Source organism: Amblyomma americanum, chromosome 6, assembly GCF_052857255.1.
Source record: "Amblyomma americanum isolate KBUSLIRL-KWMA chromosome 6, ASM5285725v1, whole genome shotgun sequence".
NCBI lineage: Eukaryota > Metazoa > Arthropoda > Arachnida > Ixodida > Ixodidae > Amblyomma > Amblyomma americanum.
In genome coordinates this window covers 77,593,838-77,611,027 of record NC_135502.1, presented here as the reverse complement: position 1 = coordinate 77,611,027, position 17,190 = coordinate 77,593,838, and the positions used below count along the sequence as shown (strand labels likewise).

Genomic DNA, 17,190 nt, shown 5'->3' with positions numbered 1-17,190 from the left:
GGGGTGGAAAGAAAGAGGTTTACAGAGCTTAACGCGTATGTTGACACTTTAAGCATTTCTATAAAAATAAATAAATTTCGATAAATTGTGCACGCTGACTTTTGAGACGAAAAAAAAAATACCTGGGGAAAAAGTTGCTGTCGAGTTTCATGACGACATAGAGTTTGGTATAACATCCAGGAGGAGAGTGTTTCTGACAAATACGCTATTTTCGTTAACTGATAGCGGGGGGTTCCTCGTCCGCTAGAAAGAGGAACTCTGCCTTGAAACGAGTCAAAAAGGCGAAGCTTTTAATAATTAAGTTAACTTTAAAATTGATTCGCCTTGCATTCCGGTCTGCGCATGCGTGCGCGAGTGCATCGAAATAAACAATGGTTCCTTAATAAGACGTATACCAGGTGTTTAAAATTAATCAATGCAGATTTTTGTTACAAAAACCATGATAAAGGCGGCAGTGCGATTTATCCGGGTGAATTATCCAGCACGGCGGACGGTACGTACCTGAGAGACCTGTATAATTAATGATTAATTAACTAAAACTAAGCAAGCCTCATGTTTATTCCAGAGGTCGTGAGAAATTGAACGCCGGCAACATCGCAGGTGAGCGCAGCCCTTAACTTTTCTTAATCGCGGATGTATTTCGAAATATAAAAATGTCAAAAATACGCATTTGAAAGCTAATTGAGTTGGCTTTCTCACATTTCAGAGTTATAAAATGCCGTCGCTGCACGTATTAACGTCGATGAAATAAATTTAACTGCTTTTGTAGCATAAAATACATAAAGGGCGCCTGCATTTGCTGCGATAGAAATTCGAGAAATGCAATTTTATAAACGTTCAAAGCGGGAAAGCCAATTCAACGTGCTGTCTCAAAGGCGTATTTTTGACGCTGGATATTTGGAAGGACAATGCCGATTGATGAAATTCAAAACCTGGGCTCACCTTCGATGGTGAAGGCGTTCAACTTCGCAACATAATTTTGCCGCCTAAAATTAACTCTAAAATAGCGGATTAGTTAAATTAGATCATGAATCGTTTAATTATAGAGCTCTGTCAGGTAGATAATGTCCGCCATGCTGTAGAATCTACCTGCTCAAACCGCGATGTCGTATTTGTCATAGTTTACAAAATAAAAGCAAATCTGTACTCAATAATTTTAAACACACAGTGTCCACATTTACAACTGTGCCCGTTTTTCCATCCGTCGCAATCGCAACGTAGGCCGCCTTCGTTATGTAACGCAAGCAAACGCCGTTTATGAGATCCGGCTGAGATCCAGGTATAAGGCATCATCGAAGGGGCGGGAAAACCGCGGGACAAACAAGACCACGGAATCTCTTATTTCACAGCTTCACTTCGTGTCCTTCTTGAAGCTCGGTCAAAATGGGGCTCGTTGCCCGCTGCCTCTTGTCACCACCGGGCAGGCGCGACACTTTGCGCCCCATAAACGAATATCATAAATAAATAAGCGCAAGCACAACGGCGGAGAAAGAGAAAAAAAGCACGACCGCAATAAGCCCAAGGAGACGCTCATCTCGCCCGCTGTCCTGTTATGGCCCCTGGGGATGTGTATAACGCGGACAGCGGTCTCCTGTGCCTGCCTGGAGCTTAAGCTGCCACAGTGGCGTTCCCGCTGCGTTACGGCGCTTCGTCGTAAATACACGATGACCGGTCCTCTTCCTGTATAATGCATGTAGCCGCAGAGGTACACACGGGTTGTTGCATAAGCTCCTTCCTCCGAGATGCCGGCTGCGAGAGATGCGCGTAGTCGTCCTCCCACCCTCGCTTTTAATTTCCTCTTTTTGTGTGCCTTCCACCCCCCCACCCCCCGACACGTTGCGGGGCACGCCACTGTATCGCCTATCCGCGGGAAGGCGGTGCTTCTCTCGTAAACAAGCACGAGGCCGCAGAAGGAGGCGCTAAAGAATTTGCCGAGGCTCACTGGACTCGTCCCCTGACAGAAGAATTTGCGGTTGCAGTCTGGTCGGCATTAGTCTGTGAGGAGAGGGCGATTAACACCTAGCTAGTGCAACCCAGCCGTGCGTGCATTCATTAGCAGGGATATGTCTGGAACACTCGATAGGTGCTCCGCGGAGCAAAGGGAAGCGAAATTTTGATGTTACTAGCTTTCATAGAAAATGTTTGTGTTGAATGACAGCCGTATACATAGGCCTAATGCTAACACTCACTCACTCACTCACTCACTCACTCACTCACTCACTCACTCACTCACTCACTCACTCACTCACATCAATCGCAGTTGACGTTATACAAAAGCCGTTGCCTCGCCGGTATCTGCATGGTGTATCTGATACCTGACTTAATATCTGCTGCGGGTCCTTGGACTCAAGATATTAAACTTATTTTTTTGAATATGGCGGAGTGCTTGGTTTGAGGAACTCTGGCACGGGTCGGCCCGGTATTGCACTGCCTCCGGGATCGGCCCGGGGCATATTAGCGCGCGCCTTTTCGTTCTATCTTTGCGCTCCTACAATTTAATTCTCCTACTTTCGGCACGCGGCAGCGAGCGTGGCTCGGCTTCAGCCAGTAGGCAGGCCCGTGCACTTTCCTTTTCTTTCTTCCTATCAGTAACAGCAGTAGCAGCAGGTTTCCACATCAATCCCGAGCGAGGGTTTTCTTCCAGCAAGACAAAGCGGAAATATGTCGTTGCCAGGGAGAGAACAGGCATTTCACCAAGAAAGGTGGCTTTGTTTGTTGCCTACTAAGATCCCACCCACGTAAAGAAGTATCGGAAACTTGATATTGCTGATTAATGTTACGAGCGTGGATGATAGAAACCATGCCTAAATATCTGCATCAATAAGAATGAAAAGCGTGACCACAACCACGGTTCGCTCTCTACGAGTGGCAGAGGTCATATACGAAATCTGTTGTAGAACGTTTCGGCTTCTGTTTGTTTCTTTTTTTAGGGGGGAGGGGGCACCATAGAAGACGCGCCTTCATAGAAAGCCGCACTTCTTCACGTCCTCCTCAGCTCTTCCGAGATCGTATTATGCATACACACGTAGAGAGGCCAAAACGCTTGTTTAGAACGTCTGAGCTGGGTGCTCTGGGCGTGTTCCGGACTACGCATGCGACACCTAGCGGTAACATACGCTGCGGAACGGGCTGAAAGCGAGTGCGCGCAGCTACACTCATGGGAAGGCATCGTCTTTTCTCGCCTTGCTGGTCGCCGCAGCTTCGGCATCCGCTTTCGCAGTCCAGAGCACTCAGCTCGATCGTTCTATAGAACAATGTTTTGCCCCCTCTACAGGCCCCGCAACCAGTATTTATTTATTTTTTCATATGAAAGATAACAAGCATAAAAGCAGTTGGTGGGCGAACAACGTGTTACCTAATCATAAGGGGCTCCATTTCGTCCGCAGGTTCCCTTACTTTTATCCGTCCGTCCTAATGTCATCAACAATGAACGAATGACGTCGCACAAGCACGTAGCTAGGATTTTTTTCAGCAGGGGCTCGAGAGAAATTCTTCTGTCGCGGGGAAAGGGGGGAAGGCAAAACCAATAAGAGTGCTTGTCAAGATAATTAAATGGGGGGAGGGGTAATGAGCTTGATTACGAGGAGAGGGCCCTCTCCCTCCCCCCTCCCCCGCAGTTTTCATGCCAATGTTCTGCCTAGCAATTCCGTGTGCCCATGTGCTGGGCGATGTCAGTGCACGTTAAAGATCCCCAGGTGGTCAAAATTATACCGGAGCCCTCCACTACGGCACCTCTTTCTCTTTCTTTTTTCACTCCCACCTTCCTCTCTTCCCTTACGGCGCGGTTCGGGTGCCCGCCGATATATGAGACAGATATTGCGCCATTTCATTTCCTCAAACGCCAGTAATAGCAACCCATTGCCCTCGGTCATTTTGCCAGATTACGTTGTCCCTAATGAAAAAATAAATGTGGCCCGCCGCGGTGGCTCGGTGGTTAGGGCGCTTGACTACTGATCTGAAGTTCCCGGGTTCGAACCCGACCGCGGCGGCTGCGTTTTTATGGAGGAAAAACGCTAAGGCGCCCGTGTGCTGTGCGATGTCAGTGCACGTTAAAGCTCCCCAAATGGTCGAAATTATCCCGAAGCCCTCCACTACGGCACCTCTTTCTTCTTTTCTTCTTTCACTCCCTCCTTTATCCCTTCCCTTACGGCGCGGCTCAGGTGTCCAACGATATATAAGACAGATACTGCGCCATTTCCTTTCCAAAAAAAAACAATTATTATTATTATTATTATTAAAAAATAAATGTGGGAACACTTACGGGTTAATGTCCATATATGTAGAATTGGTCATTCTCTACTTAACATTCATAGATCGCTGGGAGCCCGCATACCACTTCTGGCGCTGTGGTGCAGCGGTTAATCAATGCGCCACTGCCCTGTGATGGCATGTGCTGCCACCGGTGAGGCTTGTGCGACTCAGGTTGTTCTCATTAAATTAACTACCACCTCCACGGTGGCCAGTTTGCTCGCTATCCAGGGGGCAGGTTATGATAACGCCCCAGGGTCACGTGACCTAGGTGGCCCACCTGCCTCTTATGTTGCTCTCTGGGCACCACCTCTTTGAGCCATGTCTGTGATCTTTCGCTCAACAACCCCGACGCCGTCAACGCCGGCACTGCATTTTCTGGGGAACGCGGGACTCCAAGACAGAGAGGTATGGGGGAGGGGGGCGGCAAGGGGAGTGGGTTCCCCCTCCCCTAAACTATTCTGCAGAGGAAAAAACGGCCCGTCTTCCTTGGTCTGAAATGTTATTGATGACATCATGTTTGCGCCAAACGCGTCAATTCTTAGACGTTGTTGACGTAAAAGCGCAGTGAGGCTGAGCTAGCTGGTTTCGTAGCCACCCTGAAACCGTTCCGTTTGAGTAACCTAAATCAATCACATCGCAACAGAAGTTGTCTATTGACTGACCCTTGTCCATAAACGTGGTTTATTTATTTATTTATTTATTTATTTATTTATTTATTTATTTATTTATTTATTTATTTATTTATTTATTTATTTATTTATTTATTTATTTATTTATTGAAAGAGAATGCGTGAACTCCTTTAATGCAGTCGATCACTACTTGTTTGCGCCTCTTTACACAACTGCCCACTTCATTTAAAGTTTCATATGCATTAAAAATTTCACTTTTCAACTGTGCAGGATAATAAAATATAACACAGAAACATAATTATTATACAAATTCGAAGTCTTCTCCCCCTCCCCCACTAAAAGGGAACATATGAACTGGCGCGTCAAAGCTGCGATAGCAACAGGCTTTTGCCTTTCGCCCCCCAGTTGCATACTTAAATTCGATTTCACCGTCCCTTTTTGGTCTGCTGCTGCGCGGACATCTCGAGACTGGAGGTGGGCCGGTGGCGGGCTTCTTTGTCAAGACTTAAGAGAGGAGGTGGGCATCGTTTCATGAGGGTGCGCAGGCACATTGTCAGGGCCTTTATTTTCTTTTTCGTGTGGGGGTTAGGGGGGAGACCATGTAAATTGATGTCTCAGGAGGAGAGAGCAGAGGCAAGCCCGGCTAGAGCACTAAGTGAACATTTTCTTTGGGGGGGGGGGGGGGGGGAAGAGGGGAACACAATCTCTAAATGTGGAGGGGGGACCAAAGGGGCCCTCGGCCTCCCCTTGGACTACTAAATATTTGCCTGCGTCACGAGCATTATTTTAATTCTGATTGCCTTCTTACCAGCATGCGCTGCTCATGGCCCTCCTCCGACTAGGGCAGGCGAGACAGGAGAACCAGCACAGTCAGAGAACGAAGTTTCTCTTAGGCCATGATTTCCACTGAACGAGAATAGTTGCATGCATTCTCAGCCTCAAATGGGGTTAGTGCATATAGCCGCCTTAGTTGTATAACTTCATGGTAAGACGCTAAACGTACAAGGTTTCTTTCCAGCAATCAGTGACACCCTTAATTGTAAGATTACCTGTTTTTCAAGGCAGAAATTAGGTGCAGCGCTGGAGACTTCTGGTGTGCGAATAAACTCAAAGCAATTCCTGCACGCTTGTGCACTGATTAAGCGCAGCACTGCCAAGCCACTGCTTAGCAGGTCACACATACCTGCTGCGCATAGACGTCGCGACGGGAGATGAAACGCAGCTGGGCTAAGCTGCTGCTCGCCATGTGCGGGCAGGGCGTAAGACTTGCAATCAGGAGACTTTCTACCAACCAACCAATAATAATAATAATAATAATAATAATAATAATAATAATAATAATAATAATTGGTTTTTGGGAAAGGAAATGGCGCAGTATCTGTCTCATATATCGTTGGACACCTGAACCGCGCCGTAAGGGAAGGGATAAAGGAGGGAGTGAAAGAAGAAAGGATAATAGGTTCCGTAGTGGAGGGCTCCGGAATAATTTTGACCACCTGGGGATCTTTAACGTGCACTGACATCGCACAGCACACGGGCGCCTTACCGTTTTTCCTCCATAAAAACGCAGCCGCCGCGGTCGGGTTCGAACCCGGGAGCTCCGGATCAGTAGCCGAGCGCCCTAACCACTGAGCCACCGCGGCGGGTCTACCAACCGAATTTCTACACACCCTGCTCACATGCCTCACCTTCCCTCATCCCCCATCACTGACCGTGGCGGAGTCTTACTGGGTGACTCTTATGACCGCAACTTCTCCTCAAGACCAGCGCCGGCTCATCTCCAGCGCTCTGAGAAGGATTGCTCTCCAAGGGCTATACTTCGCTTTGTAGGGGTGCCTCCCCACAGTGAGGGAGCATCCAAGTGCCACATAGGGGGCTTCGCCCCCCATCATTTACATCATCGTTGGCAATAAATGTTTCCACAACCACCTAAGGCTTGCAATAGCCTCCAGTTCTGCACCCAACTTCTGCTCGCAGTCGTGGAAAATTGGTTTCTAGGGAAAGGAAATGGCGCAGTATCTGTATCACATCTCGGCGGACCCCTGAACCGCACCGTAAGGGAAGGAATAAAGGAGAGAATGAGAGAAGAAAGAGAGAAAGAGGTGCCGTAGTGGAGGGCTCCGGAATAATTTCGACCACCTGGGGATCTTTAACGTGCACTGGCATCGCACAGCACTCGGGCGCCTCTGCGTTTCGCCTCCACTGAAACGCTGCCGCCGCGGTCGGGTTCGAACCCCGGTATCGAGCCGTCGTAGCGGAGTGGAAGCGCCGTCATAGTGAAGGGTTTTTGCTTCGCAATGAAGCTCACTTCCAAAGTGCTGCAAGGGGTCTATAGCGCGTTAATGTTTATTTATTAATTTCCGGGTAACAACGAGTGATGTCTGAGCCAGTTGCACTCGGTTATTTCCTCCAAGAGAGTCGTTGATATTGTGTAGTTGAGCGAGGTGGTTGAGTGTTTACCTCCACTTAAGCTGCGAATTCCCCGTGAAGCTGAAAACGCCGCAAGGAATAAATCTACGCGCTGCTTGCGCTACGCTGATCGGCGCATGAAACTGACCTTTCAATGCGTAAAGCTCTGTTTTAGTTACATCGCCTAAACTTTAAGAAGTCACAGCTGAAATAATTAAGCTCGAACGAATGCACGAACAGTGGTGGTGTCGGACGTAGTTCGAAACTACGTTACACTTTAAACAGCAACCGAGGAGGATTTTCGAACACTGAGTTCACTACCGCTTTGTATTTCTTGTATCTCCCTGTCTTAGTTCCAATTTATAGTTTGTCAAAATAGTGAAGAACATGCTATGTATTAGAGAAAAAAAAAACAATCGAAACCTAAGCTGGCTTTCAAGTAAAGTGTGACGTCACGGATACTGTCACAGAACTTTCTGGCACGCGATCACTGCCTGAACTGGCTACCGTAAGGAACATCTTCAGTCATTATTTGTCGAAAATGAGGAAGAACATGCTCGAATTCTTTTTTCCTTCAGCAAACGCAGAGCGAGAATCAACGGGCATACAGCTCGTGACGTCACACATGAAACGTTGCCCGCAGAAATCGCCCCGACTGAGGCTACGAAAAGGGAAAATTTAAAATTAATTTGCACTGAAACAAAACGCTGCCCGATTGCGAATTTTGACGCAGAGGATCACAAGACTCGGGAGGAATCTACTGTGACAGTTTCAATGCAATGCGTGGAGGACAAACAGAAAACTGTGACGTTCCTTGTGTGTGCTACGAGGTTCCGCGTTCGACGGCGCGGCGTAGACGGAGACCCAGATGACAGCGGCATCATCAATTACCCAGCTATGCTCGTTGAGAGTGACGACCAGAACGAAGGGGTTTAAGCCCAACCGGACCCAACCGGACCCGCCGCCGCCGCCGCGGGGAAACGGGCTTTATCCGCCCCAATTGCCGTGGCGGTTCCAGGGGAGGCCTCCCGAGCACATCCCAGGACAAGGGACCACTTTCCCGGCCGGTGACCCGCGGGAACTGTCAGCGGGCCAGAGCGCGCCTTACCTTGAGGAGCGAGTGTCAGTTGATGGATGGAGAGCGGAGGCCGGTGACCCGCGGGAACTGTCAGCGGGCCAGAGCGCGCCTTACCACAGCCGACGCTATGCGCTACCTCGAAGACAACCTTCTTTCCCTCGGACTCAACACGTGAGGGGGGCGAGACCATAAGTGCGGTGGTATGTTTGTGCGCCCAAGGAAAAGCCCTAGCCCCCATCCTTCCCCTCCGGCGTGGGCGTCCTCACCCTAGGGAGTGTGGAGAAGAGGATATAAAAATCGACAAGCAGTACGGAAGGGGGACACTCAGGACGACATCGTTCGCCAAGGGGGCCTTCAGCGCCGAAGCCCGACGGCGTGCAGCTTCTGCCAGCAACCGCTCGAGCCCAACTCCGGAGCCACTCCATCGCCCCCATGAAGTCGTCGGCACGTAAGCTCGGACGCCCCAGCCTCTGATGTATAATCTTAATCATGTGTAATTATTGAATATATCTGTTTGTTTAAACTGAACCATACGGTGTCTCTTTGCCTCTCCGTCCCGTGTGGACCTGCGCATTATGGGGGTCATCACACTGGTGTCAGAAGTGGGGTCTCAAAAGCAAATGTCCTCTGAATGCTGCGACATTCATGACTTCAAAATTGTAATCAAAAGGGAATCACGGGACTGATTGTGGGACTTTTACCCCCATTTGAGAGGCTTGAGGCACCGGAGGGCTTGAAAAAAAAATGTCTTTATCTGAGGGAGCTCCCACTCCACAGCCGTCGCTCGGAGCAAGCATGCTGGCATTAGGAAGCGTCATTCCGACGTTTACGGGAGATAAGACAGGGATTCCAATCTGCGATTTCTTTTCCATGCTAGAAGAGATTGGGAAAATGGGGGGATGGTCCGATGCTCAAATGCTGGGAATGGCGAGGTGTAAGATGGCAGGAGCTGCTCATGATTTTGCATGGCGAGACGAAAAAGTAAAATCCACAAAATCATTTGCGGAATTTAACAAGCTCGCGTTTGAGCATTTCGACACTGAACCACGTCACGTGCGGGTACAGAGGTTCCGTGACGCCGGACAGATGGTAGGGGAGGACGTGCGAACGTTTGCGTCGCGGCTTCAGCGCTTAGCGCGCGATACGTTAAGCAGGGAGGAGGAAGGAGACCAGCTAAAGAAGAAATACGCGGAGGATATACTTAAAGAGGAAATGACCGCTTTGTTCGTGGCTGGTCTGCAAGACCCAGTGCGCCGGTTCGTGCTCTCGCGCAAGCCGAGCAATTTCGACCAAGCCGTGGAGGCCGCATTGGATGAGGAACGAAATGAGGCGTTAACGACAGCCGCAGCGAGAGTACGCGTCATAGAGAGAGCGGTGCTCAACCCTGAGGTTGCTCTCTTGACAGAGCGATTAGATCGCTTAGAACAGCTGCTATCTCAGCAGGTAGAACGCCAGGTTGAAGCGCGCGCTCAACAGCGTTCATTCGCTGGAAACCGGAGACCGCCACAAAGCTACAGGCGCGGTATGCGAGATTTTGAAGAAATCGTATGCTTCGCTTGCCAGGGTCGCGGACACATCGCCAGGTTCTGCCAAAACGTGCGCCGTGGGGAGCCACAAAGAGAAGCAGGCGAGACACGCCCTAAGCAAGCCTACAGCGGGGCTCCAGATACCGAGACAAAAAACTAGTTAGTCCTCCCCAGCCTGAGGAGCGTGGGGAGGGAGCAGTAGATGATGAGGTGGTGGTAGTTTGTGTGGCCGACGAGGCATGCCCTGTTGTGCGTTGCAAGTTAAATGGTTGTTGCATGGAATTGTTGATAGATACGGGGTCAAAGGTGACATTGCTTAAGGAGAGCAGTTTTAACACGCTTCGAAGGAAGGGGGACCGCGAGGTGTTGGAAGCGTCTGGTGGTATGGCAACCAAATTTGTAGGCATAACGGGGGATCCTCTTGGCATAAGTGGACTCTACCGGTTACACTTCTCTCTCGGCGGAATTGCATTGGAGCACCCCTGCTACGTATGCCCGGACACGGTGTCTCTGCCAAACGGAGTGTCAGGTATATTAGGGCAGGATTTTTTGAGAAAAGGGAAGGTAGTAGTCTCATTCTCTGAGGAAGAGGTTAATGCGGGCGGCTCAAAAGTTCCGTTTTTGAACAGGAGAGGGGCTGAGATTCGCATTACCGATATTGACACCCGTCAAACAGTGGGATCATTGGAGAAGGCATATTCGCGGTTTGCCGTCAGGCTGGTCGAGGAGGCGGTCGTCCTTCCTTGGTCGGAGCACATTTTGTACGCGTTTGTGCCTTCAGATGTAGAGAGCGGCGCCGTGGGAGTGCTTGAGCCGGTCGACTCTCTCAGCAATGGCCTGAAGGCAGCCGCGTGCCTCGTGACAGTTAATGACGCCCACAGAGTGCCCCTACGGGTGGTTAACTGTAGCCAGCAGCCACTGAGTCTTCCCAAGAACAAAACATTGGTTTCTTCACCTCTGCGATAGAGAAACGTGAGCCCACCGATACGGTACTCGCAACTGTAGAGCATGCTAGTCCTTCGGCTGCTCCAAAGGTGTCGTTCGATCTTTCTCACGTAAAATCCAGGGAGAGGGAGGCTCTGGCTGGTTTGCTGAACGACTACTCGGAGGTATTCGCCGCGTCCAACCTGGATTTGGGCTGCTGTGGCGTTATAAAGCACAGGATAGAAACCGGCACTTCATCGCCCGTTTACCAGCGTGCGTACAGGATTCCTTACTCCCAACGTGAGGAGATGGAGCGGCAGGTGCAGGACCTGATTGATCGCGGCATTGTTGAACACTCAAAGTCACCCTGGGGAGCACCAGCACTATTGGTCGAAAAGCCAGATGGCTCGTATCGATTGGTAGTGGACTACCGCAAACTAAATGCCGTAACTCGCATCGATCCATACCCCATCCCCAATATACAGGAGACGCTTTCTCAGCTGGGCTCTGCCAGGTACTTCACGGTAGTGGACATGGCGGCGGGATTCTGGCAGATAGCAATGGATCCGGCAGATGCCGAGAAAACGGCATTCAACACGCCCTCAGGGCACTATGAATGGAAAAGAATGCCGATGGGTTTGGCCAACAGCCCTGGTGTCTGGCAGAGAACCGCTGATGTTATCCTGGCAGGTCTTCTGGGGAGGCTGTGCTTCGTGTATATGGATGACATAATCATATACAGTGACAGTTTTGAAAACCATTTGCGCGATATTGAGCAGGTTTTGGTGCGACTAAGAGGAGCGGGTCTCAAGCTGAAGCCCTCTAAGTGCCAATTCCTCAAAAACGAGGTGAAATACCTCGGGCACGTTGTTTCAGCTGACGGCGTGCGACCGGACCCTGAGAAACTAATGTGTGTCTCGGATTTTCCATCCCCGACTAGCGTCCGCCAGGTCCGGCAGTTTCTCGGCCTGATCGGTTACTACCGAAGGCACATAGAGGAGTTCGCCAAGCTCGCTAAGCCGCTCACCGCCTTAACAGCCAAAAATGTCGCCTTTCGCTGGGACGAAAACGCGGAGGATGCTTTTGGGGCCCTGAAAAGGAAGCTAATGAGTGCACCGCTGTTGCGCCACCCGGATTTTAATTTGCCCTTCGTTATGGCCACAGATGCGTCAAAGTTCGCAGTTGGTGCCGTGCTATCTCAGGTTATCGAGGGCAAAGAACATCCCATTGCTTTTGCTAGCCGACAGCTGAGCCCCACAGAGCAAAAGTACGGAGCTACGGAAAGGGAGTGCCTCGCCGTTGTCTGGGCAGTAAAGCACTTCAGATGCTACCTTTACGGCCGCAAATTCAAGCTAGTCACAGACTGCCATCCTCTGAAATGGGTGATGAGTGTCAGGGACCCTAGCTCGCGACTCGCTAGATGGAATATACACCTGCAGGAATATTGCTTTGAAGTTGAGCACAAGTCAGGAAAGACACATCTGAATGCTGATGCACTCAGCCGCACAGCTGCCGTGGCAGCTATAGATGAGTTTGTCCCCGTAGTCGACCCCGCCGAATTACGCACAGAGCAGTGCAAAGATCCTGACCTGAAGCGAATAATCGAAAGCTTAGAGGGCGCACCGTCTCACCCCGAACAGCTAGGTTATTTCATTGGCAAAGATGGCACCCTGTGTCGGCGCACGAGGCCAACCAGGAAAGGGAGACCAGAGAAAACCGCTTGGGAGAGAGTCGTCATACCTCGGTCGTGGACAGAAAGGGTTCTTCGCGCGTTTCACGATGCGCCATGCACCGGTCATTTTGGCGTAGCGAAGACACGCAGGCGTGTGGAGCGTTTGTACTTTTGGAGTGGCATGCGACATGATGTTAGAGACTACTGTGCGAAGTGTCATTCCTGTCTCGAAAGAAAAACACCCAAGGGACGAAGACCAGCTCCAATTCAGCCGTTCCCTGAGGTTTCGGCTCCCTTCGAGCGGACAGGTATGGACATAATGGGCCCATTGCCCACGACCACTTCCGGAAACAAGTACATTTTAGTATTTGTCGATCACCTTTCAAAATACGCGGAAGCGGTAGCACTCCCAGATCAGAAGGCAGACACGGTTGCAAGAGCATTTGTCGAACAGATCGTGCTCCGACATGGACCCCCGAGGCAACTCTTGACAGATCGGGGAACGAGGAGAGTTTGCGAGCTCCTTAAGATCGCTAAGAAGCAGACAACACCGTACCATCCGGCTTGCAACGGCGCGGTGGAGCGACTGAACCAAACCGTGGCCGGGTTCCTGTCGCATTTTGTTTCGCGCGACCAGCGGGACTGGGACTTGTGGCTCCCGTATGCAATGTTTGCCTACAATTCCGCAGCACACGAGAGCACGGGCGAATCGCCATTCTTTCTTCTCTACGGCCGAGACCCGGACCAGCCTAGTGAAGTGCCAGAGGGCCCCCGTCGTGTCCCATACGCTTCACAGGACGACTATAAGGTTGAGCTAGAATCGCGCTTGCAAGTGGCGAGGGACATCGCAAAGGAGGCCTTAAAGAAAGCGGCGAAGCGCAGGAAGGAGGTGCACGATCGCAGTGCTAGAGACGCGCCGTTTAATGTGGGGGACAACGTGTACATTGAAAACTGCCAAAGGCAGATTGGGCTAGCTCGTAAGTTCCAGACGAAGTGGAGAGGACCGTGCGAGGTTGTCGAGAAGCTTTCTCCGGTAAACTTCAGAGTCCGAGACGTGAACCGGCGCTTGATAAGGATACACGCAAATCGCCTCAAGTCGGCACCGGTTCAGTATTCACGAAATGAGGAAAGGGAAAGCGCAGATTGTGATGGGGACAGAAGTGAAGCGGAGCGCGCAGATAGTTCGCAAGAAACGCCCTCTCCTGCATTTGTTCGGCAGGCGCCAGAGGTGACGGCCGGAATGCCACCGGATTTACTTCATGCATTGCTAGAAGAAGAAGCGCGCGAGGTTGCCGCGCAGATAACGCCAGGAGAGGCTCCTGCCACGAGCCCTCGCGAGTCCCAAAGCAGACAAAGGGTCACAGACTTACTTAGTATGACTCATGAAGGCCGATATCCGCTGCGAAATCGGAAAGCTAAGTCGGACTAATGGCGTAAACAGAGCGGAGTTGTGAACTGGTTAGAATTGTGTAATGCCACAGCTCATAACATTGCTATGTGCTTATGTGTTAAGTTATCGGAATTGGTAGTTAAACCTTTCTGTCATTAAGTAACACCTTCACAGGAGAGCATGCGGAGCGCATGCAGAACCTGCCCTACTTCCTTTCGTTATCTATATTTTTGTCTGTGCCGTGATCGTGCTAGAAGTGGGAGCTCCTTTGTAACTGTGGTAAATTTATTTCGTCCAGTTTGGACTAGAAAGGAGAGGCTTCGGTGCTGAGTTTCATGTTTATCTGTAAAAGATCAGTGCTGCCCCTGGAGACGCCAGTTATGACAGCGGAGGCATATGGTGTTATGCAGTGGTGTTGAGTGCAGCGAAAAGTGTTTTGTCGGACGCACTGTGCGAGGCGATTCAGAAAGACAAGGGGAGCTGCATGGACTCAAATGTTCGGAGAACATTCTTCTGGAGGGTGAGCGAGTGTGACGTTCCTTGTGTGTGCTACGAGGTTCCGCGTTCGACGGCGCGGCGTAGACGGAGACCCAGATGACAGCGGCATCATCAATTACCCAGCCATGCTCGTTGAGAGTGACGACCAGAACGAAGGGGTTTAAGCCCAACCGGACCCAACCGGACCTGCCGCCGCCGCCGCGGGGAAACGGGCTTTATCCTCCCCAATTGCCGTGGCGGTTCCAGGGGAGGCCTCCCGAGCACATCCCAGGACAAGGGACCACTTTTCCGGCCGGTGACCCGCGGGAACTGTCAGCGGGCCAGAGCGCGCCTTACCTTGAGGAGCGAGTGTCAGTTGATGGATGGAGAGCGGAGGCCGGTGACCCGCGGGAACTGTCAGCGGGCCAGAGCGCGCCTTACCACAGCCGACGCTATGCGCTACCTCGAAGACAACCTTCTTTCCCTCGGACTCAACACGTGATGGGGGCGAGACCATAAGTGCGGTGGTATGTTTGTGCGCCCAAGGAAAAGCCCTAGCCCCCATCCTTCCCCTCCGGCGTGGGCGTCCTCACCCTAGGGAGTGTGGAGAAGAGGATATAAAAATCGACAAGCAGTACGGAAGGGGGACGCTCAGGACGACATCGTTCGCCAAGGGGGCCTTCAGCGCCGAAGCCCGACGGCGTGCAGCTTCTGCCAGCAACCGCTCGAGCCCAACTCCGGAGCCACTCCATCGCCCCCATGAAGTCGTCGGCACGTAAGCTCGGACGCCCCAGCCTCTGATGTATAATCTTAATCATGTGTAATTATTGAATATATCTGTTTCTTTAAACTGAGCCATACGGTGTCTCTTTGCCTCTCCGTCCCGTGTGGACCTGCGCATTATGGGGGTCATCACAAAACCCAGGGGTTGCCTTTTAATCAGGATTAATTTTCAAAAATTACGTTGGCAACTGATGCTTCAGCACAACGACACTGGACCACAGAGAGCCGCCCATATATAAATGGTGTAGAGACAGTCTATAGACTTCTTATAGACTCTATTGCCACTCTATTGCCTTTCTATAGATATTTCGTTTTGTCTGTTCATAGTCTATAGATTGGCTATAGACAAAAGTCTACTAAAAGTGTACGACCAAAAATTACAGATTGTCTATAGAGTGTGTATAGGATTCGTATTGCCTGTAGACTTCTCTATGGTTTGCACATAGAGAGCCTATAGACTTTATGGACAGAAGTCTATGGACAGTCTATAGACTGTCTAAAAATTTTTTGTAAGGGCGTGGAACAAAGATCAAGCCTAGTTCTCTTTGTTTACTCTAACAACCACGGTCGAGCCACCGCTGAAAGTGATGATGGGTGGCCCTTGCTGTAAATGCCGTGTGACCAGAATTTTCTCAGGAATGAAAAAGTCGTGCAGTACCCTGGTCACTAACCCGACCTTTCCCTTGAGAGACGCTCATGTCCCGTGAATGTAAAAAGAGAACACCCACTTAGCACAAAAAAGAATTGTTTGTTATTTCTTCACAATATAGAAAACGAATTTTCGATATTGTAATTCAAGATATATACTAGTTGAAAAACAGGGAAAAGTGCGCTTGTCAGACACAATTATGGAGCAACCATTAATTGAACGCTCAAACTTCGTGCCCTTTCATATTGGAAGGACCTGCCCGCTTGAAAGTGCTGTCCAAAGTTGCGGCAGTTTTGAACAATTGAACTCAGCACTTATTGTAATAACTCAACAGTTTCTCTCACTGACAGCATTCCCGCAGGTCTTGAGCTTAGTATATTCAGCGTCTTGGAGTTGGCACTTTACGCATACTGTTGCGAGCGCATCACTTATGCGGTAAACGTGGTTCAGTCAAAGGATTGGCGGCACGAGTAATGGCGTCTCCCTTGGGCCGTGCTCTATCGCGCTCGCTTAATGGCCCGCGTCGCGAAGATGGTTCCGCCGCTAAGCCGTCCGCGTGGCAGCTGCACACAGCTGCGCAGTTACAGCGGCCGCTTCGGAGCAGCCTGGTGATCTGCACATGGTTATAGACTCTCCGCGCCAAGCTATATGACCACCGGTAAGCGCACATTCCCAGCCGTTATTGAGCCCGCGCCGCATATATCTCACTGCTTATCATTTCTGCACCCGGTCCTGAGACCGGCCGGGAGAGAGATATAGTACAGTGTTTGCAGCGGCTATTTATTTTCGGCTTATTTTGTCGCGCTACTCTATAGGTTTCGTTTGCTTCTGCTCGTTTTGCGTACATTCTGCACCCCCCCCCCCCCCAACCACTCCCGATGTTTGCTCGATTTAGTTTTGTTTTCCTCTATTCGGCCTGGTTCCCGGTTAAGCGATAAACACTTCGTGTATAGGAGGAGTCAACTGTGATCCCGGAAGTGCCAAAGAGCGGCTTTTCGCTGAGTGCCGCGTGGTTCTTTCAGTCGCGATAAAAAAGAAAAAGAAAGCGTTGCTGACCGAACGCTGTAGCTCAAAGCCAGAAAACGAGAGCGACATAATCGTCTGTTCTCACGCTTTCTTTGTCTCCATCTTTCACTCTTTAAGATTTTATTTCTTTCTTGAGCCGCTTCCTGGTCGCAGCGCGAAGCTTTTGTGGATAGCCGTGTGTGCGAAGCGCGTGGCTGGCTAAAGTGATGTAAGAAAATTGGAGGGGCAAAATACAGATACCTCACTTCCTCTCTGAGGCCAGGACTTTCGCGGCAAGAAACAAACTTATATATAAGAATATTAAAACGGCGACAGAAGCAACTTTGTTATTTCAAAGTAATGAAGGCGCACATTTTGTCTCTAGGCTGGCGTAAT

At 50.4% G+C, this 17,190-nt stretch overlaps 1 protein-coding gene across 1 annotated transcript in view; it reads right to left on the bottom strand.

Moving 5' to 3' along the window:
• LOC144094775 (atrial natriuretic peptide receptor 1-like) overlaps positions 1–17,190 on the bottom strand; it is a 235,052-nt gene that overhangs the window by 163,876 nt on the left and 53,986 nt on the right. The gene's annotated exons all lie outside the window — the stretch shown is intronic.